Consider the following 27,132-nt stretch of genomic DNA (forward strand, 5'->3'; position numbering starts at 1 on the left):
GCAAAGAGGCACTGAGTTTGAAGTTGGGCCTTGAAATACATCAACAGGTACACCTCCAATTGACTCACATCATGTCAATTAGTCTATAAGAATCTTCTAAAGCCATGACATATCTTTTTGGAATTTTACAAGCTGTTTAAAGGCCCAGTCAACTTAATGTATGTAAATGTCTGGCCCACTGGAATTGTGATATAGTGAATTATAAATTAAATAATTCAAAACACCCACAGTTCAAAACAGCCTTAATGAAAGTAGAAAAATGTTGAGTTCCGTGACGTGGCCCGGTATGGCGCAGCCAAGGCCCCACCCTGGAGCCAGGCCCGGGGTTGGGGCTCGTATGCGAGCGCCTGGTGGCCGGGCCTTTCCCTATGGGGCCCGGCCGGGCTCAGCCCGATGGAGCGACGTGGGGCTGCCTTCCCGTGGGCTCACCACCCACAGGAGGGACCATAAGGGGTCGGTATGGAGAGGAGAGAGGAAGGACTCTTCACCACTCTGGAGTTGCCCATGGTGAGAGGCGGCGGGCTGGTGTGGGTTTGCTTATAGCTCCCCAGCTCTGCGGCCATGTGTCAGAGTTTACCCCGGTGAACGGGAGGGTCGTTTCCCTGCGCCTACGGGTTGGGGATAGGTCTCTCACTGTTGTTTGTGCCTACGGGCCGAACGGCAGGGCAGAGTACCCAACCTTCTTGGAGTCTCTGGGAGGGGTGCTGGAAAGTGCTCAGACTGGGGACTCTATCGTTCTACTGGGGGACTTCAACGCCCATGTGGGCAACGACAGTGACACCTGGAGGGGCGTGATTGGGAGGAACGGCCCCCCTGATCTGAACCCGAGTGGTGTTCAGTTATTGGACTTCTGTGCTAGTCACAGTTTGTCCATAACGAACACCATGTTCAAGCATAAGGGTGTCCATCAGTGCACGTGGCACCAGGACACCCTAGGCCGCAGGTCGATGATCGACTTTGTTGTCATTTCATCTGACCTGCAGCCGTATGTCTTGGACACTCGGGTGAAGAGAGGGATGGAGCTGTCAACTGATCACCACCTGGTGGTGAGTTGGATCTGATGGCGGGGGAGGAAGCTGGACAAACTGGGCAGACCCAAGCGTACTGTAAGGGTCTGCTGGGAACGTCTAGCCGAGTCTCATGTCAGAGATCTTTAACTACCACCTCCGGCAGAGCTTCGACTGGATCCCGAAGGAGGCTGGAGATATTGAGTCCGAGTGGACCATGTTCTCCACCGCCATTGTCGAAGCGGCCGCTCGGAGCTGTGGGCGTAAGGTCTCCGGTGCCTGTCGAGGCGGCAATCCCCGAACCCGGTGGTGGACACCGGAAGTAAGGGATGCCGTCAAGCTGAAGAAGGAGTCCTATCAGGCCTGGTTGGCTTGTGGGACTCCTGAGGCAGCTGACTGGTACCGACAGGCCAAGCGGACTGCAGCCCGGGTGGTTGTGGAGGCAAAAACTCTGGCCTGAGAGGAGTTCGGTGAGGCCATGGAGAAGGACTATCGGCTGGCCTCGAAGAGATTCTGGCAAACCGTCCGGCGCCTCAGGAGAGGGAAACAGTGCCCTACCAACGCTGTTTACAGTAGAGGTGGGCAGTTGTTGACCTCAACTGGGGATGTCGTCGGGCGGTGGAAGGAGTACTTCGAGGATCTCTTCAATCCCGCTGTCACGTCTTCCATTGAGGAAGCAGAGGATGAGGGCTCAGAGGTGGACTTGTCCATCACCCGGGCTGAAGTCAGAGAGGTGGTCAAGAAACTCCTCGGTGGCAAGGCACCGGGGGTGGATGAGATCAGCCCTGAGTACCTCAAGTCTCTGGATGTTGTGGGGCTGTCTTGGTTGACACGCCTGTGCAACATCGCGTGGCGGTCGGGGACAGTGCGTCTGGGATGGCAGACCGGGGTGGTGGTCCCTCTTTTTAAGAAGGGGGACCGGAGGGTGTGTTCCAACTATAGGGGGATCACACTTCTCAGCCTCCCCGGGAAAGTCTATGCCAGGGTTCTGGAGAGGAGAATACGGCCGATAGTAGAACCTCAGATTCAGGAGGAACAGTGTGGTTTTCGTCCGGGCCGTGGAACACTGGACCACCTTTATACCCTCTACGGGGTGTTGGAGGGTTCATGGGAGTTTGTCCAACCAATCCACATGTGTTTTGTGGATTTGGAGAAGGCATTGGACTGTGTCCCTCGTGGCATCCTGTGGAGAGTGCTTCGGGAATATGGGGTCCTGGATCCTTTGCTAAGGGCTGTCAGGTCCCTGTACGACCGAAGCAGGAGCTTGGTCCGCATTGCCGGCAGTAAGTCAGACTTGTTCCCAGTGCATGTTGGACTCCAGCAGGGCTGCCCTTTGTCGGCGGTTCTATTCGTAATTTTTAAGGACAGAATTTCTAGGCGCAGCCAGGGGCCGGAGGGTGTCAGGTTTGGAGACCACACGATTTCGCCTCTTCTCTTTTTGGATGATGTTGTCGTGTTTGCCCCTTCAAACCAGGACCTTCAGCATACACTGGGACGGTTTGCAGCCGAGTGTGAAGCAGTGGGAATGAGAATCAGTACCTCCAAATCCGAGGCCATGGTCCTCAATCGGAAAAGGGTGGCTTGCCCACTTCAGGTTGGTGGAGAGTGCCTGCCTCAAGTGGAGGAGTTTAAGTATCTAGGGGTGTTGTTCACGAGTGAGGGAAGGATGGAATGGGAGATTGACAGACGGATCGGTGCAGCTTCTGCAGTAATGCGGTTGATGTATCGGTCTGTCGTGGTGAAGAATGAGCTGAGCCGCTAGGCGAAGCCCTCGATTTACCGGTCAATCTATGTTCCTACTCTCACCTATGGTCATGAGCTTTGGGTCATGACCGAAAGGACAAGATCCCGGATACAGGCGGCCGAAATGAGCTTTCTCCGCAGGGTAGCTGGGCGATCCCTTTGAGATAGGGTGAGAAGCTCGGTCACCCGGGATGAGCTCAGAGTAGAGCCGCTGCTCCTCCACATCGAGAGGGGTCAGCTGAGGTGGCTTGGGCATCTGTTTCGGATGCCTCCGGAGTGCCTGTTCTGGTCCCGTCCCACCGGGAGGAGACCCCGGGGAAGACCTAGGACACGCTGGAGGGACTATGTCTCCCGGCTGGCCTGGGAACGCCTCGGTGTTCCCCCGGAAGAGCTGGAGGAAGTGTCTGGGGAGAGGGAATTATGGGCATCTCTGCTTAGACTGCTGCCCCTGCGACCCAGCCCCGGATAAGCGGAAGATGATGACAAGATGACATAAGTGAAATAATCTGTTTCTAGACAATTGTTGGAAAAATTACTTCATGCACAAATTCGATTTTCCAAAACTATAGTTTCTTAACATGAATCTTGTGGAATGGTTGAACAATTTGTTTTAATGACTTCAATCTAAGTTTATGTAAACGTCTGACTTCAACTGTATATCAGCCTGTTGACCATAAAACCAGTTTCAATATATTACATGAAACTTTTCAAAACATCATGTTTTCAAAATTGTTATAATTTTAAATATGTAGGCATTATATTTGAAACTGCAGAAAATGCTGTAGCAGGAAAAAGATTAATGGCTAAGTGTAACAGAAACTGATGACTAATATGGAAATATAGAGATGAACATCACTTGGTCAAGATAAAATCATCACCAGAACATCCGTATAGTCATGTCAAGCTGTCAGATAAGTGATGAGCCTAGTCTCTTGAATGATCCACTGAGACAGAGACTAAGTGTTTAACCAGCAGTCAGACAGATTCTCTCCAACAGAATGGATTGTGTCACCATGTTGAGCTTTCTGCTGGCTGTTTTCATCACAACCAACCATGCTGACCAAGAACTATTATACAAAAAGGTTAAGACTTCTATTTCTCAATAGAAGCAATGTCCACCTTCTGTCTGATCTTCAGATCCACCCCTGAGGAGAACCTCCTGCTGTACCTCCTCCACACAGAGAGACACTCACCGTCCACACAGACCGACCCTCACCGTCCACACAGACCGACACTCACCGTCCACACAGACCGACACTCACCGTCCACACAGACCGACACTCACCATTGTGATGGCAATTTCTAAAGTCCAAATAGTTCTATGAAAATGGTAGGTAAGACAGGAGAAATCAATTGCGCAATAAACGGTTTAATATACTTGCAAGGAGAGAGTACGCAGGTTACAAAGTTACAGTGAATAGTCTCTAACTCAATATAGCTCATTGAACCGTATATATCACATAGGAAAAAGGGGTGTGGTAAAATGCTGCCATCTGTCTCATGTCAATCAAACACATTCCCTTTGTTCTATCACACAAGTCAAATGCTATCTTCCTCCACCTTATCCTTCCTGCCATAATGTTTACTGTTGTGTTTACCTAAGCTTCACACAAAGGACAGCTCTCCTTCCTGCCATAAGTAACTTCTTCAATTCTAAGAGTTCTAACAGCATCTGGACAGACAATAGATGCCCCCTATGCAAATACCAGATCCCCCACATTCCTCTACCTATCTAAACAGTGGGACTCAGTCCTTTACTCAGTGAGAATACATTGTATAAAGAAATTTCCACAACAATCCATCTTCTTGATACCATGTCAAACCTTGGTATCAATCCTTAAACAGTTCACTCATTAGGATGTAGACTGCAACAAAACAGTACTATTTAACAACAAGACCCAGTCAATATTATTACCCTTGATGATTAGAGAACTGAACAAATCTGAAATGTCTGGATCCTCCTTTACATTCTTCTAGACGATTACCTTCCATATAAACTCCAAGATCACACATTGTCATCATACAGAATCATAACATAGTACAACAACCTTTTTTTTATGTTAAAATCATCATAAACACCTATCACTGAATGCATCCTTCAATTCATCACTGTTACAAAGTTCTCTCATGCCAATTAGATGTACATCCAAAGTCATCACAAATGTTCTGCTCCTCCAAACGTCAGACAGTCAGTTATGAACCATTTATTTGACAGGTCGGTGTAACAGAACGAAAGTCAGATGTATATTCCAAGGTGTTGTCCTTCACAGCTTCTTTATCAGCCAGGCCAGGACACTCTGTGTTCTCCCTTGTGAATTCCAAGATGACCAGTTTTAGCTAAAGGTTCTAGAGCTAAAGGCAAGGTATAAAGTGACTGGTTACTAGCACCAGAAAATTCACTTTCCCTCAGTGACTTCAATTCACTGTGTCTAACCTTTAAACACTGAAATCCTCTTGTAGCGTGTCGTCGACCCCAGGTTCCTCTCTCAGCTACCTGTACAGCAGATGAGATGTACCTGGTATGGACCCAATCAGCGTAGCATGATGTTGTGCAGTAGATCTTTCCGCCGCCGTAAACGTTGTCCATAACCGGAGCTTTTCCTCGCCTCCATCCTCTCGGTCGGAGGGTGCCTTCTCCATCACATTGCAGAATCATCAGGACTTGAATCAGTCCAGCTCACAGGAACTCAGCATCCTGTAGACGTGCGGCACCTGCAAGGAGAGAGTACGCAGGTTACAAAGTAACAGTGAATACTCTCTAACTCAATATAGCTCATTCAACCGTAAATATCACATAGGAAAAAGGGGTGTGGTAAGATGCTGCCATCTGTCTCATGTCAATAAAACACATTCCCTTTGTTCTATCACACAAGTCAAATGCTATCCCTCTCCTTGAACTGCCACCTTAACGTGGTGGAGGGGTTTGAGTACCCGAGTGACCCTAGGAGCTATGTTGTCTGGGGCTATATGCCCCTGGTAGGGTCTCCCAAGGCAAACAGGTCCTAGGCGATGGGTCAGACTAAGAGCGGTTCAAAAACCCCTTAATGAAGAAGAAAATTGTGTGTCCTGTGACGTCGCCCGGCATGGCGCAGCCGGGGCCCCACCCTGGAGCCAGGCCCGGGGTTGGGGCTCGTTCGCGAGCGCCTGGTGGCCGGGCCTTTCCCCATGGGGCCCGGCCGGGCCAAGCCCGAACGAGCGACATGGGGCCGCCCTCCCGTGGGCTCACCACCCACAGGAGGGACCATAAGGGGCCGGTGCAGAGAGGATCGGGCGGCAGTCGAAGGCGGGGGCCTAGACAACCCGATCCCCGGACACGGAAACTAGCTCTAGGGACGTGGAATGTCACCTCGCTGGCGGGGAAGGAGACTGAGATGGTGCGTGAGGTTGAGAGGTTCCGACTAGAGGTAGTCGGGATCACCTCTACGCACGGCTTGGGCTCTGGAACCACACTCCTTGAGAGAGGATGGACTCTTCACCACTCTGGAGTTGCCCATGGTGAGAGGCGGCGGGCTGGTGTGGGTTTGCTTATAGCTCCCCAGCTCTGCCGCCATGTGTTGGAGTTTACCCCGGTGAACGAGAGGGTTGTTTCCCTGCGCCTACGGGTCGGGGATAGGTCTCTCACTGTTGTTTGTGCCTACGGGCCGAACGGCAGTGCAGAGTACCCGACCTTCTTGGAGTCTCTGGGAGGGGTGCTGGAAAGTGCTCCGACTGGGGACTCTATCGTTCTACTGGGGGACTTCAACGCCCACGTGGGCAACGACAGTGATACCTGGAGGGGCGTGATTGGGAGGAACGGCCCCCCTGATCTGAACCCGAGCGGTGTTCAGTTATTGGACTTCTGTGCTAGTCACAGTTTGTCCATAACGAACACCATGTTCAAGCATAAGGGTGTCCATCAGTGCACGTGGCACCAGGACACCCTAGGCCGCAGGTCGATGATCGACTTTGTTGTCGTTTCATCTGACCTGCGGCCATATGTCTTGGACACTCGGGTGAAGAGAGGTGCGGAGCTGTCAACTGATCACCACCTGGTTGTGAGTTGGATCCGATGGCGGGGGAGGAAGCTGGACAGACTCGGCAGGCCCAAGCGTACTGTAAGGGTCTGCTGGGAACGTCTGGCCGAGTCTCCTGTCAGAGAGATCTTTAACTCCCACCTCCGGCAGAGCTTTGACTGGATCCCGAGGGAGGTTGGAGATATTGAGTCCGAGTGGACCATGTTCTCCACCGCCATTGTTGAAGCGGCCGCTCGGAGCTGTGGCCGTAAGGTCTCCGGTGCCTGTCGGGGCGGCAATCCCCGAACCCGGTGGTGGACACCGGAAGTAAGGGATGCTGTCAAGCTGAAGAAGGAGTCCTATCAGGCCTGGTTGGCTTGTGGGACTCCAGAGGCAGCTGACGGGTACCGACAGGCCAAGCGGACTGCAGCCCGGGTGGTTGTGGAGGCAAAAACTCGGGCCTGGGAGGAGTTCGGTGAGGCCATGGAGAAGGACTATCGGCTGGCCTCGAAGAGATTCTGGCAAACCATCCGGCGCCTCAGGAGAGGGAAACAGTGCCCTACCAACGCTGTTTACAGTAGAGGTGGGCAGCTGTTGACCTCAACTGGGGATGTCGTCGGGCGGTGGAAGGAGTACTTCGAGGATCTCCTCAATCCCGCCGTCACGTCTTCCATTGAGGAAGCAGAGGATGAAGGCTCAGAGGTGGACTCGTCCATCACCCGGGCTGAAGTCACCGAGGTGGTTAAGAAACTCCTCAGTGGCAAGGCACCGGGGGTGGATGAGATCCGCCCTGAGTACCTCAAGTCTCTGGATGTTGTGGGGCTGTCTTGGCTGACACGCCTGTGCAACATCGCGTGGCAGTCGGGGACAGTGCCTCTGGGATGGCAGACCGGGGTGGTGGTCCCTCTTTATAAGAAGGGGGACCGGAGGGTGTGTTCCAACTATAGGGGGATCACACTTCTCAGCCCCCCCGGGAAAGTCTATGCCAGGGTTCTGGAGAGGAGAATACGGCCGATAGTAGAACCTCGGATTCAGGAGGAACAGTGTGGTTTTCGTCCAGGCCGTGGAACACTGGACCAGCTCTATACCCTCTACAGGGTGATGGAGGGTTCATGGGAGTTTGCCCAACCAGTCCACATGTGTTTTGTGGATTTGGAGAAGGCATTCGACTGTGTCCCTCGCGGCATCCTGTGGAGAGTGCTTCGGGAATATGGGGTCCTGGGTCCTTTGCTAAGGGCTGTCAGGTCCCTGTACGACCGAAGCAGGAGCTTGGTCCGCATTGCCGGCAGTAAGTCAGACTTGTTCCCTGTGCATGTTGGACTCCGGCAGGGCTGCCCATTGTCACCGGTTCTGTTCGTAATTTTTATGGACAGAATTTCTAGGCGCAGCCAGGGGCCAGAGGGTGTCAGGTTTGGGGACCACACGATTTCGTCTCTGCTCTTTGCGGATGATGTTGTCGTGTTGGCCCCTTCAAGCCAGGACCTTCAGCATGCACTTGGACGGTTTGCAGCCGAGTGTGAAGCGGTGGGGATGAAAATCAGTACCTCCAAATCCGAGGCCATGGTCCTCAGTCGGAAAAGGGTGGCTTGCCCACTTCAGGTTGGTGGAGAGTGCCTGCCTCAAGTGGAGGAGTTTAAGTATCTAGGGGTCCTGTTCACGAGTGAGGGAAGGATGGAACGGGAGATTGACAGACGGATCGGTGCAGCTTCTGCAGTAATGCGGTCGATGTATCGGTCTGTCGTGGTGAAGAAAGAGCTGAGCCGCAAGGCGAAGCTCTCGATTTACCGGTCAATCTACGTTCCTACTCTCACCTATGGTCATGAGCTTTGGGTCATGACCGAAAGGACAAGATCCCGGATACAGGCGGCCGAAATGAGCTTTCTCCGCAGGGTGGCTGGGCGATCCCTTAGAGATAGGGTGAGAAGCTCGGTCACCCGGGAGGAGCTCAGAGTAGAGCCGCTGCTCCTCCACATCGAGAGGGGTCAGCTGAGGTGGCTTGGGCATCTGTTTCGGATGCCTCCGGAACGCCTTCCTGGGAAGGTGTTCCGGTCCCGTCCCACCGGGAAGAGACCCCGGGGAAGACCTAGGACACGCTGGAGGGACTATGTCTCCCGGCTGGCCTGGGAACGCCTCGGTGTCCCCCCGGAAGAGCTGGAGGAAGTGTCTGGGGAGAGGGAAGTCTGGGCATCCCTGCTTAGACTGCTGCCCCCGCGACCCGGCCCCGGATTAAGCGGAAGATGATGCGATGCGACATTTGAAGTGTACCTATGATAGAAATGACAGACCTCTACATGCTTTGTAAGTTGTAAATCCTGCAAAATCTGTATGTGAGGTAATAACTAATTTGAGACACTCAAGAACTTATACGTGAGGGAGCTGACAGGTTATTAACTAATGCATGTGATAAGATAGGTGTGTGACACAAACCCTTTTGGGTCACATTACTCCCCTTGGTGGGTTGCAATAGTAGTGGTTGATGAACCCAAGCCAAGGATGGTCCTAAATTAGAGAACATTTAAATAATTCAAATCTGTTATACCCAAGAGCTTTAGGTGAGGATACCCAAGAGCTTTAGATGAGGGGGCTCTACACTGTAAACAGAAATATGAATGGTTGACCTTGAATGGGTGTATGTGTGTGAGCGAGTGAGCCAAAGTTGTGTGTGTGCGAGGTTGGGGACTGGATGTGGGTGTGAATGAGAATGAGCTCAATACAACGGATGATTGGGTTGCGTTCCTTATTATCGCACCACTACACTTGTGTTCTCTATTTTTGTATGTTATGACCTGTGTTCTGATGAAAATTATAGCAAAAGGTGTGTGTTACAAATGATTATAAATATTTGGGCCTGTAATGGTTTAGCCGGACATTTAAATTACATAAGGACTCTCTATTCATCTTTGGCACCACCTGGTGGCTATTTGAAGGAGGTTCAGAATAAACGACAAACACATACAGGTGCTGGTCATATAATTAGAATATCATCAAAAAGTTGATTTATTTCAGTAATTCCATTCAAAAAGTGAAACTTTTTTAACTATAATACATTCATTCATTACACACAGACTGATATATTTCAAATGTTAATTTCTTTTAATTGTGATGATTATAACTGACAACTAATGAAAATCCCAAATTCAGTATCTCTGAAAATTAAAATATTACTTAAGACCAATACAAAAAAGGATTTTTAGAAATGTTGGCCAACTGAAAAGTATGAACATGAAAAGTATGAGCATGTACAGCACTCAATACTTAGTTGGGGCTCCTTTTGCCTGAATTACTGCAGCAATGCGGCGTGGCATGGAGTCGATCAGTCTGTGGCACTGCTCAGGTGTTATGAGAGCCCAGGTTGCTGATAGTGGCCTTCAGCTCTTCTGCATTGTTGGGTCTGGCGTATCGCATCTTCCTCTTTCACTTTTTGAATGGAATTACTGAAATAAATCAACTTTTTGATCAATACAGCACACTAGCGATTTTCCCCCAGACACAGATAAAAAATATATATATATTTAAACATATTTGTAGTTTTATGATAAACGAAGGCTAATATTTATTTTTGGGGTATTATAGGAAAAAGGTTAATTTGCTATTTAATGCAACTAGTCCAAGCCTGTGTGTCCGTAGGTAACTCCATGGCAGACAAAGGGACGAAGAAGGTTGTTCAGATTACTCTTATTTCCGCTTTAACTTGTTCTGCTACTAAACATGTCAATCTGTGTCCACGTTACACTGTTGACCATATCCATCACCTGCAGACCTCTGTCGCCGAGGCTGACAAACAAACCTGGGTGACAGCGGCTGTGCAGCTGGTAAGGACGGGATCTTTAGACACCTGTCCGGTAAACCCGTTGTACCAGTCTCACTTCCATACCTGCCAACACACCCCTTTTTCCCGGGTTTCATATGTGTTTTAGCCCTATCTCCCGGAACCCTCCCGGTTTGTTATTTCTCCCGGTAAACTCACGTAATTTGCATGGCCCAAACTCCTTTATAAATAATAGGACCAATATGTTTGACTAACAGTTGTCAGACCTTGTATGAAAAGCATCATATTCACACAATCGACACACCATACAATTTTTAACACGTTTCTCATATCAACCTGGCAACCTGTAACACAGTTGCTCATTTGATTTCGAGTGATAATAATGGCAGGTGAAGGCGGTGTTCCCGCAAGAAATCAAAATATAGCTGTAAATGTCAACAGTGTTGGACGCAAAACTTTACATGCATCTCATATCGACAACCTCCACGCTTTTTGTAAGGTTTGTCCCATTGATTTGAATGTAGCACACGGCGGTAAAAATGACCCAGCACATTAAAACACAGCGGCACCATCGCGCAGAAGAGGCACACAAGCTTAGGGCACGCAGGCGATTTCATCATGAAAGGACAGACAGAGGCGTGACGCAAGCTGAACTCAAGATGGCAATGTTGGTAGCACAGAAACATTTTCCTTTTGCGTTTTGTGACTTCACTGCGAGTGTGGCAGGCATGTTCCCTGATTCTGCCACCGCCAGGAACCACTCACCTCATCAAGGGTAAGTTTATATGATTACTAATGCTAGATTAACAATGTGGTAACGTTAGCCTTCAGGGTGGGTAATAAGCTCCAATGGTGGGTACTTTTTCAAAGTGGCGGGGTGGATGGCTTTTGTCAAAGAATGCTGTTGCTAAGTAACAATAATGCACTTTTGTCGAGTAGCTCATTTGATTGGTTTTCAGCGCTAGTCCGTGACCAGAGCCGTTGAAAAAGAGAGTTGCGACACACTGTGATCTCGCCGCCACGCAGTCACGTGGTTTATGTAGCTCTCAATAGTTCCAAACAGCTGCGCTGTCAACCAGTTTGAATGAGTTTAAGCGGGACAGACAGCAGCAGCTATATTTGCAGCAATTGTAGGTAAATATTGATAAGTAAAAGACTACACGAGAACAATGAAAGTGCATCCGGATCAAAGAGAAATAGAACTTCAGTGTGGAGGAGCATTTGGCCTTGATGATGTGGAGGTCCAATGGTTCTACCAAACACATTGGGGCAAACTACAACGTTTATTATTGGACCAATCAGCATCTAACAAGTGGCTGTTCAATCATGGTTCAGTAGGAGATGAGGCTGTACTACCCTGCTTTAACAAGGATCCTAATGAGACAGAGATATGGTGGATAACACCTATGGGAAGAATCCAACCATCTCCATCTATAAACCAGTCTGAGAGAAACATCACTGGTCAAGTCAACCAGATGTACATGGAAGATGGAATATCAGGAAATTACTCACTGGTCATCAAAACACTTACACTTCAACACACAGGGTCTTACATTTGTCTTGTTAAAGACAATGCAGATATTGAATCATATGGACTGGTTGTGTGTCCGAGCTCCGAGCCCCTCACAGAGTTCTTCTCAGTGGGAGAGGAGGTTGCTCTCAAATGTAACTCTGTTCCGACTGAATATGTGGTGTGGTTCAGAAACACTGGTCAGGGGGCCGATGTCATTCTGGATCAGTATATGGATATCATACTATCACTCCCTGAGGATTTGGTTGGGAGAATAAAAGTGTCTCAATCCACTCTGGTCCTCTCTAACCTAACACTGAAGGACTTTGGAGAGTACTGGTGTTTTGGTGTTAATCTTGACTATAGATTCAAGTGTTTATCTTCAACCAAGACCATCCTGCTGAAGAGGGACCCCTTTGGCATCAATTCCACATTCTACAGAGTTTACTCTTCACTGATGGCCTGTGCTCTGCTTGGGATGTTCTGTGTTCTGATCACTGTGAACCTGAAGACCAGTAGAAGAAACCAGGCTTCCGTGAAGACCAGGAGGACTGCAGCCCAGACACAGAGGAGCAGCAGAGTAGAGGAGGAGAGAGAAGAGAGTGATGAGGAGGAGTAAGATTAGAGAGAAGAGTGTGATGACAAAAGATAGAATGAATAAGGAAGTGGAGACGGTAGGAAGAGGAGACTGAAGAGTGATGTTATAAGAGATAGATGTACTTTAATTTATAGTGAACATACAAATGTGACTGACTCCCTCACTCACACACCCATACAAACCCACAGGTGTAAATACTGATGTAAATTCTCAGTTGTTATTGGTATTGTATCTATTTTGTATATTTTTCTAGTGTCGTTGAGTAGGAACCTGCAGGTAACAATGTTGTTGTCCTGTTTATCTTATGAAATGAAATGTACATTCAAAGTATTACAGTTTTTTACTTACTGGCTCATAAAGCAAGGTTATTGTTTATTTTCTGACTTTTTTTTATTTTGTGTTAAAATGGCCCAGTTCAGTAAAATGTTAATATGATATTTCTCATAATATTCTATGACACACTGAAACATTTAACACTGTGACATTTAAAACACTGATGAGCCAAAACATTATGACCACCTGCTTAATATGCTGTTGTTCCTCCTGCCAAAACAGCACCAACCCGCCAAAGCACTGAATCTACAAGACCACTCCAGTTGGGCCTCCCGAGTGGTGCAGTGGTCTATGCACTTGCCTGGAACGTCTTATTGCGTTGCTATTGCAAGCGTTGCTGAAAGAACCATGAAGGGGTGCACCTGGTCTGCAACATTGTTTAGGTAGGTGGCACGTGTCAAATTGATGTCCACATGAATGCCCAGACCCAAGATTGTTTGCTTACCATCTAATCTACCCAGACCTTGACATGTGCCCTTGTTAGGAGATGATCAAGGTTATGTCCTTCACTGGTGAGGGGACATAATGTTTTGTCTCATGAGTGTATGATTATGTCTAGTGGTGGCAACCAATGTTGATTATATAATATTAATGATCACTGAAACATGTTGGGGTGTAGTTTTTAATACATATTTTTTCCTCTCTGTTAGGACTTTAATTGAAAGTGGATAAATGTTCCTGTTGTTATTATTTGAAATATTAAATATATTTTTGCTAACAACAGAAAATACAGCTCTGGATAAAATAAAGAGACCACTGCACCTTTTTCTTTCCTTTCCAAAATGGTTGAAAAGGATCGTTTTGAGTGAGGAACAGAAGTGTTCCATTTGCAGTGGTCTCTTCATTTTAAGCTTTCATTTTCTCACCCAAAACCGTCCTTTTGGACTCATTTGTAAAGGAAAGAAAAAGGTGCTCTTCATTTTATCCAGAGCTTTATAAGGCAGAAAACATTACATTTATTAGAGTACATTTTAAATTAACAAGATCTCTATTTGCTGTTTCACAGTTTTTTCATTTCCATGCAACTTATACTCCTTTCGTTTAATAAACACCCTCTGTTTAAAAACACCATAAACTGAACACCTACAAACCAACTAAAAAGTGAAATAAAAAGCAAAGCCACTTTCTGGTTCTTCATTTTGTTAATCAACCTATCACAAATGTCAATATCTGTGGACTCTAAACCACATTGCCTCCAGAAAGTAAAACAAAAAGTAAGAAGTTTAAACATGGAAGTAGTCAAACCTGTTATGTGTTTAGAAAATGCTTATATATCTGCCAAAATGAACTGACATTTAATCACCAAATTCAACTGTTATTGATATGGAGTTTCCATAAGACTGTCCCACCTTAACAGCTCTTGTGAAGGAGATGTGTAATAAAGACAGGGAGACCATCATGTTAATAACTCCTGGGCTGTTTCAAACCCCTATAATCTCTTCATCTTCCTCCCTCTTGTGGGAAACAACTTGAGGTCCCTTTCTCAGAAAGAGGTTACACTGATCATTAAAGGATAAGACACATATATCATGTTTATGAATTTGTGCTTTGCAGCAAATTGTATTACCACATAATTTTATCCACTAGTACATTGCTTGAATGGACTGAGTACAAACACAATGATGGTTCTTTTTCTCAGACCATTGGTCACAGAACTTGAGGAAGTGAGTCAGACTTTTCATATAGCAGGTGAGGCTGGGTCAGACTTTCCATACAGCAGGTGAGGCTGGGTCAGACTTTTCATACAGCAGGTGAAGACGGTCCACAGTATCAGAAATATGTTTTTATCTTATGGTGCTTCCTGCTGTGTTAGACTGCTTGGCATACACAGTGATAAAACCTGCAAAATCCTTATCAGGTTCACTGAACAGAAATTCAGCATCTAATCACAGGGCAGCATTGACATGCTCGTGACACACATGGGAAACGCACATTGTAACATGTTTCTACAAAATCCATCACAGAGATCAACTAAAAAAACAACAGTGAACCTTACCCTACTTTAGCCTTTTTCTGCATTCAGGGGCCATATCCTCTGAATAGGAAGTGGTTATATGACAGACTACAGTAGATATAATGGAGTCAAGTTGAATTAAGGAGAGGCATCTGTGATCATTTAGTGACGTCTTAGAAGAGAGTAATCCTTCAAATCCTTCAAAGTCTGAACTCTACATATACCTTAGCCAAATACATTTAAACTCAGTGTTTCACAATTCCTGACATTTACTCCTAGTAAAAATATATTGTTGGTGCATGTTGGACATTTTGGACAGGGCTGCCCTTTGTCGCCGGTTCTGTTCATAATTTTTATGGACAGAATTTCTAGGCGCAGCCAGGGGCCGGATGGTGTCAGGTTTGGGGACCACACGATTTCGTCTCTGCTCTTTGCGGATGATGTTGTCGTGTTGGCCCCTTCAAACCAGGACCTTCAGCATGCACTGGGACGGTTTGCAGCCGAGTGTGAAGCTGTGGGGATGAGAATCAGTACCTCCAAATCCGAGGCCATGGTCCTCAGTCGGAAAAGGGTGGCTTGCCCACTTCAGGTTGGTGGAGAGTGCCTGCCTTAAGTGGAGGAGTTTAAGTATCTAGGGGTCTTGTTCACGAGTGAGGGAAGGATGGAACGGGAGATTGACAGACGGATCGGTGCAGCTTCTGCAGTAATGCGGTCGATGTATCGGTCTGTCGTGGTGATATCTACCGGTCAATCTACGTTTCTACTCTCACCTATGGTCATGAGCTTTGGGTCATGACCGAAAGTACAAGATCCCGGATACAGGCGGCCGAAATGAGCTTTCTCCGCAGGGTGGCTGGGCGATCCCTTAGAGATAGGGTGAGAAGCTCGGTCACCCGGGCGGAGCTCAGAGTGGAGCCGCTGCTCCTCCACATCGAGAGGGGTCAGCTGAGGTGGCTTGGGCATCTGTTTCGGATGCCTCCGGAACGCCTTCCAGGGAAGGTGTTCCGGTCCCGTACCACCGGGAGGAGACCCCGGGGAAGACCTAGGACACGCTGGAGGGACTATGTCTCCCGGCTGGCCTGGGAACGCCTCGGTGTCCCCCCGGAAGAGCTGGAGGAAGTGTCTGGGGAGAGGGAAGTCTGGGCATCTCTGCTTAGACTGCTGCACCCGCGACCCGGCCCCGGATGAAGTGGAAGTAGATGTATGTATGTAAAAATTTATTGTTTTAGGTCAGTTAGGATCACCACTTTATTTTAAGAATGTGAAATGTCGGAATAATAGTAGAGAGAATGATTCATTTCAGCTTTTATTTATTTTATCACATTCCCAGTGGGTCTGAAGTTTACATACACTCAATTAGAATTTAGTAGCATTGCCTTTAATATGTTTGTCTTGGGTCAAATGTTTCAGGTAGCCTTCCACAAGCTTTCCACAATAACTTGGGTGCATTTTGTCTCGTTCCTCCTGACACAACTGAAGGCGTAGACCTCCTTGCTCGCACACGCTTTTTCAGATCTGCCCACACATTTTCTCTAGGAGTGATTGCCACTTCTTATGCCTTAAGCCATTTTGCCACAACTTTGGAAGTATGCTTACGGTCATTGTTATGGCTGATGGGTGTATCAGTGTTATTCACTTCACCTGTCAGTGGTCATAATGTTATGGCTGATGGGTGTATCAGTATTATTCACTTCACCTGTCAGTGGTCATAATGTTATGGCTGATGGGTGTATCAGTGTTATTCACTTCACCTGTCAGTGGTCATAATGTTATGGCTGATGGGTGTATCAGTATTATTCACTTCACCTGTCAGTGGTCATAATGTTATGGCTGATCAGTGTATCAGTGTTATTCACTTCACCTGTCAGTGGTCATAATGTTATGGCTGATGGGTGTATCAGTGTTATTCACTTCATCTGTCAGTGGTCATAATGTTATGGCTGATGGGTGTATCAGTGTTATTCACTTCACCTGTCAGTGGTCATAATGTTATGGCTGATGGGTGTATCAGTGTTATTCACTTCACCTGTCAGGGGTCATAATGTTATGGCTGATGGGTGTATCAATGTTATGGCTGATGGGTGTATCAGTGTTATTCACTTCACCTGTCAGTGGTCATAATGTTATGGCTGATGGGTGTATCAGTGTTTATTCACTTCACCTGTCAGTGGTCATAATGTTATGGCTGATGGGTGTATCAGTGTTATTCACTTCACCTGTCAGTGGTCATAATGTTATGGCTGATCAGTGTATCAGTGTTATTCACTTCACCTGTCAGTGGTCATAATGTTATGGCTGATGGGTGTATCAGTGTTATTCACTTCACCTGTCAGTGGTCATAATGTTATGGCTGATGGGTGTATCAGTGTTATTCACTTCACCTGTCAGTGGTCATAATGTTATGGCTGATGGGTGTATCAGTGTTATTCACTTCACCTGTCAGGGGTCATAATGTTATGGCTGATGGGTGTATCAATGTTATGGCTGATGGGTGTATCAGTGTTATTCACTTCACCTGTCAGTGGTCATAATGTTATGGCTGATGGGTGTATCAGTGTTATTCACTTCACCTGTCAGTGGTCATAATGTTATGGCTGATCAGTGTATCAGTGTTATTCACTTCACCTGTCAGTGGTCATAATGTTATGGCTGATGGGTGTATCAGTGTTATTCACTTCACCTGTCAGTGGTCATAATGTTATGGCTGATGGGTGTATCAGTGTTATTCACTTCACCTGTCAGGGGTCATAATGTTATGGCTGATGGGTGTATCAATGTTATGGCTGATGGGTGTATCAGTGTTATTCACTTCACCTGTCAGTGGTCATATTGTTATGGCTGATGGGTGTATCAGTGTAATTCACTTCACCTGTCAGTGGTCATAATGTTATGGCTGATCAGTGTATCAGTGTTATTCACTTCACCTGTCAGTGGTCATAATGTTATGGCTGATGGGTGTATCAGTGTTATTCACTTCACCTGTCAGTGGTCATAATGTTATGGCTGATGGGTGTATGTCAATCCTACTTCCCGATTCTGTATTTAGGCCCATATTTGATCATTCTAAAATCGATTAACTACAGAAGATCATGCAATTTTTTATTTTAATTGTTTGACAATCATTTCAAACCATTTCACGAAACAACAAATAAAGTTACAACTCATGTAAATAGCATTTTCAAGATTATTGTAATAATACTGTGAATTATGAACTAATAGACATCTCTCTTACTATCCATTGAAATAGACAAGTATTAACCACAATTCAATGCATTTTCAAAGAGAAAGTACACTTGCTAAAACATATTGTTCTCTTTGGTAGATGTATAGTCATATCAGTAAACAAAACAGACAAACAAGTATCAACACACTCAGATTAGTATGTCCAGTTAATAATCCAGGATGGACTAAATGAATAATAATAATCTGTATTATTATTACCTACTCCTATCTTTCCTCCCACCTCCTTCTGTTATCTACCCCCTTTCTCCTCTACCTCCTCCTCAAATCCTCCTTTCCTCCTTACCTCCTTACCAGATTTAATTGTTTATATTGTAAATTGTATGCCACTATTATGCTATGAGCCAAATAATATTGTAGGCCTAAAATTACACGTGAGGATCTGGAGATGGTTCTTCAGAAGTCTGGTATTTTACACACACTTGAGTGTTTTTTTTTCTTTTGTTGATATGCGATAAATCTATTAAAAAATAATGTTATGAAATTACATGAGAGTGCATAGGTGTAGAACAATTCTAAACTGGGTTTAACATGAAACTTGTGGAAGGGTTGAAAAGTGTGTTTTAATGACTTCAACCGAAGTGTATGTAAAGTTTCAAATTCAACTGTATATCAGCCTGTTGACCATAAAAGGTTATTAAGATTTGTTCCTAAATATCACATGCAGCTTTCCAAAACATAATGTTTTTAATGTTGCTGGAAGATTACATTTGTAGGCACTATAATTAAAACGAAAGCGAAACCTGTAGCGGGAAATAAAGAGGGATGGATAAGAATAACAGAAACTGATGACTAGACATGTAAAAACAGAGCTGAACATCACCAGGTCAACAACAGATCATCATCAGGACATCAGTATAGTCACGTCAAACTGTCAGATAAGTGACAGGGAAGAGATATAAAGCCAGGGTCTTGAATGTCTTTAATGATCCACAACTACTGAACCACTGAGACAGAGACTAAGTGTTTAACCAGCAGTCAGACAGATTCCCTCTAATAGAATGGATTGTGTCACCATGCTGAGCTTTCTACTGGCTGTTCTCATCACAACCAACCAGGCTGGACAAGAATATTACATTAAACAAGAAGGTCAAGACTTGAATCTTTTTTTCAACAGAAAAACCTACTGTCTGATATTCAGATCCACCTCTGATGAAAACTTCCTCTTGTGGAACACTTCTAACTCTTCACCTGAGAATTTCACCCTGCCTGGAGGGTTACGGGATCGACTGCATCTGGAATGGACATGTTTTACAATCTACAATGTTACTCAGTCAGACTCTGGTCAGTACAAGGTTGAGTGCCGGACAGATGAGAAGGTTTCATACCAGAAACAATACATCCTCTCAGTCTGCAGTACAGTAAAAGACATTAGATTAATAAAAGTGCATTGGGATCCAAAACAAATAAAACTTCAGTGTGGAGAAGCAGTTAGCCGTGATGATGTGGAGGTCCAATGGATCTACCAAACACTGGAGGGAAAACTAATACGTTTTATATTGGACCAATATGCACAGAAAATAGACATCTCCTCTCTACACATTAATTTAACCCAGAACAACTTGGGTGAGTACACATGCCTGGTACTGGAGGGAACAATGTGTGTTTACAGTGAGACAGTGATTGTATCTAACAAGTGGCCGTTCATTTATGGTTCAGTAGGAGATGAGGCTGTACTACCCTGCTTTAACAAGGATCCTAATCAGACAGAGATGTGGTGGTGGACACCTATGGGAAGAATCCAATCATCCCCATCTATGAACCAGTCTGAGAGAAACATGAATGGTCAAGTCAACCAGATGTTCATGGAAGATGGAAGAATATCAGGGAATTACTCACTGGTCATCCCATCACTTACACTTGAACACAAAGGGATTTACACTTGTCTTGTTAAAGATGATACATATATAGAATCACATAGACTGCAGGTTTGTCCGAGCTCCGAGCCCCTCACAGAGTTCTTCTCAGTGGGAGAGGAGGTTGCTCTCAAATGTAACTCTAATCTGACTGAACGTGTGGTGTGGTTCAGAAACACTGGTCAGGGAGACGATGTCATTCTGGATCAGTATATGGGTATGATACCATCACTCCCTGAGGATTTGTTTGGGAGAATAAAAGTGTCTAACACCACTCTGGTCCTCTCTAACCTGACACTGAAGGACATTGGAGAGTACTGGTGTTTTGGTGTTAATCCTAAATCTACTTTCAAGTGTTCCTCTTCAACCAAGACCATTCTGCTGAAGAGGGACCCCTTTGGCATCAACTCCACATTTTACAGAGTTTACTCTTCACTGATGGCCTGTGCTCTGTTGGGGATGGTCTGTGTTCTGATCAATGTGAACCTGAAGACCAGGAGAAGAAACCAGGTCTCCCTGAAGACCAGGAGGACTGCAGCCCAGACACAGAGGAGCAACAGAGTAGAGGATGAGAGAGAAGAGAGTGAATAAGAGGAGTAAGATTAGAGTGAAGAAGAAAGAAAGGATAGAGAGAAGAGTGTGTTGACAAAAGATAGCATGAATAAGGAAGTGGAGACGGGAGGAAGAGGAGACAGAAGAGTGATGTTATAAGAGATAGATGTACTTTCATTTATAGTGAACATACAAGTGTGACTGACTCCCTCATTCACACACCCACACAAACACATGGACTGACTCCCTCACTCACACACCCATACAAACCCACAGGTGGAAATACTGATGTAAATTCTCAGTTGTTATTGGTATTGTATCTATTTTGTATATTTTTCTAGTGTCGTTGAGTAGGAACCTGCAGGTAACAATGTTGTTGTCCTGTTTATCATCCATCCATCCATCTACTTCCGCTTATCCGGGGCCGGGTCGCGGGGGCAGCAGTCTAAGCAGGGATGCCCAGACTTCCCTCTCCCCAGACACTTCCTCTAGCTCTTCCGGGGGGACACCGAGGCGTTCCCAGGCCAGCCGGGAGACATAGTCCCTCCAGCGTGTCCTAGGTCTTCCCCGGGATCTCCTCCCGGTGGGACAGGACCGGAACACCTTCCCAGGAAGGCATTCTGGAGGAATCCGAAACAGATGCCCAAGCCACCTCAGCTGACCCCTCTCGATGTGGAGGAGCAGCGGCTCTACTCTGAGCTCCTCCCGGGTGACCGAGCTTCTCACCCTATCTCTAAGGGATCGCCCAGCCACCCTGCGGAGAAAGCTCATTTCGGCCGCCTGTATCCGGGATCTTGTCCTTTCGGTCATGACCCAAAGCTCATGACCATAGGTGAGAGTAGGAACGTAGATTGACCGGTAAATCGAGAGCTTCGCCTTGCGGCTCAGCTCTTTCTTCACCACGACAGACCGATAGATCGACTGCATTACTGCAGAAGCTGCACCGATCCGTCTGTCAATCTCCCGTTCCATCCTTCCCTCACTCGTGAACAAGACCCCTAGATACTTAAACTCCTCCACTTGAGGCAGGCACTCTCCACCAACCTGAAGTGGGCAAGCCACCCTTTTCCGACTGAGGACCATGGCCTCGGATTTGGAGGTGCTGATTTTCATCCCCACAGCTTCACACTCGGCTGCAAACCGTCCCAGTGCATGCTGAAGGTCCTGGTTTGAAGGGGCCAACACAACAACATCATCTGCAAAGAGCAGAGATGAAATTGTGTGGTCCCCAAACCTGACACCCTCCGGCCCCTGGCTGCGCCTAGATATTCTGTCCATAAAAATTACGAACAGAACCGGCGGTAAGTCAGACTTTTTCCCTGTTTATCATATGAAATCAAATATACATTTAAAGTATTACAGTTTTTTAGTTACTGGCTCATTGAGCAACATTTTTGTTTATTTTCTGACCTATTTTTATTGGATGTGTTAAAATGGCCCAGTGCAGTAAAATGTTAATATGATATTTCTCATAATATTCTATGACACACAGAAACATTTAACACTGTGACATTTAAAACACTGATGAGCCAAAACATTATGACCACCTGCTTAATATGCTGTTGTTCTTGTAGAGTCAAAATACTGAATCTACAAGACCACTCCAGTTGGGCCTCCCGAGTGGTGCAGTGGTCTATGCACTTGCCTGGAACGTCTTATTGCGTTGCTATTGCAAGCGTTGCTGAAAGAACCATGAAGGGGTGCACCTGGTCTGCAACATTGTTTAGGTAGGAGGCACGTGTCAAATTGATGTCCACATGAATGCCCAGACCCAAGATTGTTTGCTTTACCAAGACGGTATTATCATTGTTGGGCAGTACTAGCTTAGCTAGTAACTTAATATTTTGTTGGTAGCTTTACTATTTCAAGGATCAAGTAACTTATCAGTAGTAGTAACTCCTTTGGCCACACAAGCTACACTTTTCTAGTCATGTGAAATTAGCACAACTTAAAGTAGCTTCCTATGTAGTGAACTAGCTTACTGCTGTGTTTGTGTTACTTAGCTTCTTACATTTGACTGGGTGGTAGCTTCTGTGTAGTGAAGCTTTATTCAAGGCAGACTAACTAATAGCTTAGCTCACTACAATTTCCAAGTAGCTTGCCCAACACTGTGTATTATTAACATGTAATTCACCCTAACAAAAGTAAGATACCTCTCAAGTAAATGTTCCTTTGTCTACAAGTATACTGTATAAGTTAAACAAGAAACTGATCCCATTCCTAAAAACATGGATGCAAACTAATTATCTATCTGCCCTGGTAGCTGTTCACCATTTTAATTCTCTGTGAGTTTGCACCCCTGTGATAGGCACTCAAGACTGGGTGATTACACTTTACTGATGGATGTGATGGAAAATTCACTTTACTGCTTTGTATTAACAAAATCACATGGGGCTTTGTTGGGGTGTCTTTTCGCCATGATCAGAGTAATAAAACTTTTTTCTTTTGCAGGTACTTGTCGGTCATCAGATTTGTCATCAATATCGACACGTTGATGCTGATGATTCCTGAACTGCTCAAAGTTCAGCGGTATGTGCTCACCTACAGGTTCAGCCAAGATCACTTGGAGCTCCTATTTAATTAAATCAGAGCGTCAGGTAGGGTTGGTGTTCTTTTAATTACAATTAATTCTGAAAATGTACCTAATGAATATCTTTGTCTTGTGAATAATATATGTATTGTGTGCCTGTTTTCCATACAAGGCGGCTGGAATAACAATCCATCGGCACGCCAGTTCCAGGCCATCTTCCGCCGCCTGATGGTTCGGTGTGGTGTCGCACCTGGTGAGACAGGCAATGTGGCGGCCCAGGATAACACTGTGTCCCTGTCTGCTGTGGAGATGTCCTCTCCTGAAACTGCTGAAGAGCACCCATCTCCATTCGCCAACATTTCGGCCCTTGTGTGTGACCACAGTTATCTCCCCACTCGGTTTGGTGGTCTGGTGGAAAATGCTCTGGTCTACATAGCAGGGTTTGTAGTCCGGCAGATTCTACGAAAACTGTCCTGTGATGTGTGCTGTGCGAGCTTGGTCAGAGATGCTGTACCATCTACGTTTGACAAGAGCTACCACCTTCTAACCCTAAATAACAACGGCGGCCTAGTGATTCCATCACAAGTCACAGTGAAGGTTTGATTTTATTATCTTGTTTTTTTTTAATTATTTTAATCTTTGTATATTAAGGTTGCTTTGTTCTTATTTTCTCTGTTTTGTAAAGTGTCTTTGAGCACTGTGTAAAGCGCTATATAAATATAATGTATTTTTTTAAATGTTATTTTAATGAGGTGCTGAGTGCTGCAGAGAGGGTGATCCGCCAAGCTTCACCAAGCTCCTGAGGTGTTGAGAGTCACACACATTGTCGGGTAGGAGATTGGAGAGGAGGATGTTTTTCTGCTTGGGGAACACATTGAGGAGACAGTTTGGCAGCGACAACCATCATTCAACAACCATCATTCTGACTTCTTGTCATTGGGTGTGTTTCTCAAAATAAGGCTGCACCACATTGCCAAACTCACCTCTCTTGAACTGCAGAAAGGGAGCATGAGAAAGAAGCTCTGCAAAACTGTCCTCTTTCTGGGGTTTTAGAACATTTGTGTGGTTCCATGACAATTCAAGACTTTTAATCCTAAATTCTGGCATCCCATAACTAATTCTAAGCTTTATATCTGTACTTTAACCTTACTCATCACACATAGTATATTTGTCATATCTGTCATCATTCTGACAAGATTAACATTGAAACTGAAAGCAATGGCTTAAAACTGCCTGGAAACAGTGGTCTGTCACATTATATGTGAATACTGCTGTAAGTGTTGGTGGGTCTGTAAATACCTCTGTTTGTTTGTGTTTCATGAACTCTAGCCTCATAGTGTGTCTCCAGGAATCCAAATGTTGGTCTCCTTTGCCTTATACTGGGTTTGCAAGATTGTGTATAGTGAAGTTTATCTTTACATTATGTCTTTGTGTTTGTGATTGTCTTAACCCTGATCTCTTTCCCTCTGGGTTCTGTAAAGCACTTTGTTACTGTGTTTTGAAAATTGCTGCATTAATTAAGTTTGCAGACTTTTCAAGGGAGTTTTAACAAAGTAAATGTGCAGTTTAAATAAAAACTGTCACTTTTAATTTCATCCTGCTATTATAGACTGAGTACTGGGACCCGTGTGTGTCTGTTGGGAGGGAGGCTGTGAAATGAAAGTATATATATATATATCTGACTTTACTCCCACTATTTACATATTAGGTGTTTCAATCAGAATGGGAGTCAAACTGGAAATGTCCCTGTTCTTCATCCTTTTTGGGGATTATGTTCCCAGGTTTGATCTCGGACGTCTGGTCACTTTATATCATATATCAGAATATAACTGTTAAGCCCACTATGAATATTAAAATATGCCAAACCATGTGTCCTGTATCATAGCTACATGAATGACCTTTGCAGCAAAAAAAAACGTGTGTAAATCAGTAAGGTATTCACTGAGGTATGAATTAAGTAAATGCGCTGACAACTCATTTCACCTGCCAAAACAGATTACACTGAGTGGAGCGGCTGACCGGTCCCAGATGGCGGTCCCAGATGGCGGTCCCAGATGGCGGTCCAAGATGGCGGTCCCAGATGGAGGTCCCACGGCTCGTCAGCGCCAGTAGGCGGTAGCGGTCGATGGGGCGTCTACTCTTTATTATGTCTTTGGTTTCAAACTCCTATCATCACTTCATCTTCCACCCTCGTGTGGGAAACAACTTGAGGTGCCTTTCTCAGAAAGAGGTTACACTGATCATTAAAGGATAAGACACATATATCATGTTTATGAATTTGTGCTTTGTAGCAATTGTATTACCATCTGCAAAATGTCACAGATCTAATTTGATTATTATGGCGTGTATAAATTAAATTGACCAAGTTGATCTCTTTCATAATGTATGTTTAAAATGTATTTCTTGCTTGAACAATGTTTTGGCTTTAAAAAAAAAAATATATATATATTTTGATAACATATCTTGTAATATTTCAGAACAAGAAGATTAAAGTGTATTATACTGCATTGGTTTATTCTAGTTCTATTTTACATTAGTGCAGATTTGCCCTGTAATGTAGTACAACATGTTAATTACCCCTTTACTGTTATGTAGTCCAACATATTTATAACCCCTGGACAGTTATTTAGTCCAACATGTTAATATCTCCTGGACGGTTATGTAGTCAAACATGTTAATAACACCTCCACTGTTATGTAGTCCAACATATTAATAACCCCTGTACTGTTTTGTAGGCCAACATGTTAATAACTCCTGGATTGTTATGTAGTCAAACATGTTAATAACTCCTGGGTTGTTATGTAGTCCAACATGTTTATAACTCCTGGGTTGTTTTGTAGGCCAACATGTTAATAACTCCTGGGTTGTATTGTAGTCCAACATGTTAATAACTCCTGGGTTGTTTTGTAGTCCAACTTGTTAATAACTCCTGGGTTGTTTTGTAGGCCAACATGTTAATAACTCCTGGGCTGTTTCAAACCCCCATCATCTCTTCATCTTCCACCCTCTTGTGGGAAACAACTTGAGGTCCCTTTTTCAGAAAGAGGTTACACTGATCATTAAAGGATAAGACACATATATCATGTTTATGAATTTGTGCTTTGCAGCAATTGTATTAACACATAGTTTTATCCACTAGTACATTGCTTGAATGGACTGAGTCCAAACACAATGATGGTTCTTTTTTTCAGACCATCGGTCACAGAACTTGAGGAAGTGAGTCAGACTTTCCATACAGCAGGAGAGGCTGGGTCAGACCTTCCATACAGCAGATGAGGACGGGTCAGACTTTCCATACAGCAGGTGAGGACGGGTCAGACTTTCCATACAGCAGGTGAGGACGGGTCAGACTTTCCATACAGCAGGTGAGGACGGGTCAGACTTTCCATACAGCAGGTGAGGCTGGGTCAGACCTTTCATACAGCAGGTGAGGACGGGTCAGACTTTCCATACAGCAGGTGAGGCCAACTTCATTATAAGTTTATGTAAACGTCTGACTTCAACTTTATATCAGCCTTTTGACCATAAAAGCAGTTTAAGATGTTTTCCAATATATTACATGATACTTTCCAAAACATAATGTTTTAAAGTTGCTGACATTTTAAATATGTTGGCACTATATTTGAAACTGCAGAAAAGCTGTAGCAGGAAAAAGATTAATGGATACATTTAACGGAAACTGATGACTAATATGGAAATTAAGAGATGAACATCACTTGGTCAAGATAAAATCATCACCAGAACGTCAGTATAGTCACGTCAGATTCCCTCTAACAGAATGGATTGTGTCACCATGCTGAGCTTTCTACTGGCTGTTTTCATCAAAACCAACCAGGCTGAACCAGAATATGAGATTATACAAGAAGGTCAAGACTTGAATTTACTTATTCTCAACAGAATAATTCGGTCGACCTACTGTTTGATCTTCAGACCCACCTCTGAGGAGAATCTCCTTCTGTGGAACACTTCTAACTCTTCACCTGAGAATTTCACCCTGCCTGGAAGGTTACGGGATCGACTGGATCTGAAACAGCAGGAGGATAAACTC

At 45.2% G+C, this 27,132-nt stretch overlaps 2 long non-coding RNA genes across 2 annotated transcripts; both read left to right on the top strand.

Moving 5' to 3' along the window:
- Nucleotides 1-10,991: 10,991 nt before the first annotated feature.
- Nucleotides 10,992-23,107, top strand: LOC117594257. The gene is made up of 4 exons (XR_004575611.1): nt 10,992-11,286; nt 13,175-13,335; nt 22,129-22,281; nt 23,006-23,107. It is a non-coding gene; the product is annotated as an uncharacterized LOC117594257 (long non-coding RNA).
- A 158-nt stretch (nt 23,108-23,265) lies between these two features.
- Nucleotides 23,266-25,378, top strand: LOC117594256. Its single transcript, XR_004575610.1, has 3 exons — nt 23,266-23,681; nt 23,837-24,024; nt 25,080-25,378. It is a non-coding gene; the product is annotated as an uncharacterized LOC117594256 (long non-coding RNA).
- Nucleotides 25,379-27,132: the final 1,754 nt, after the last annotated feature.

This window comes from Esox lucius, chromosome 3 (assembly GCF_011004845.1).
Source record: "Esox lucius isolate fEsoLuc1 chromosome 3, fEsoLuc1.pri, whole genome shotgun sequence".
NCBI lineage: Eukaryota > Metazoa > Chordata > Actinopteri > Esociformes > Esocidae > Esox > Esox lucius.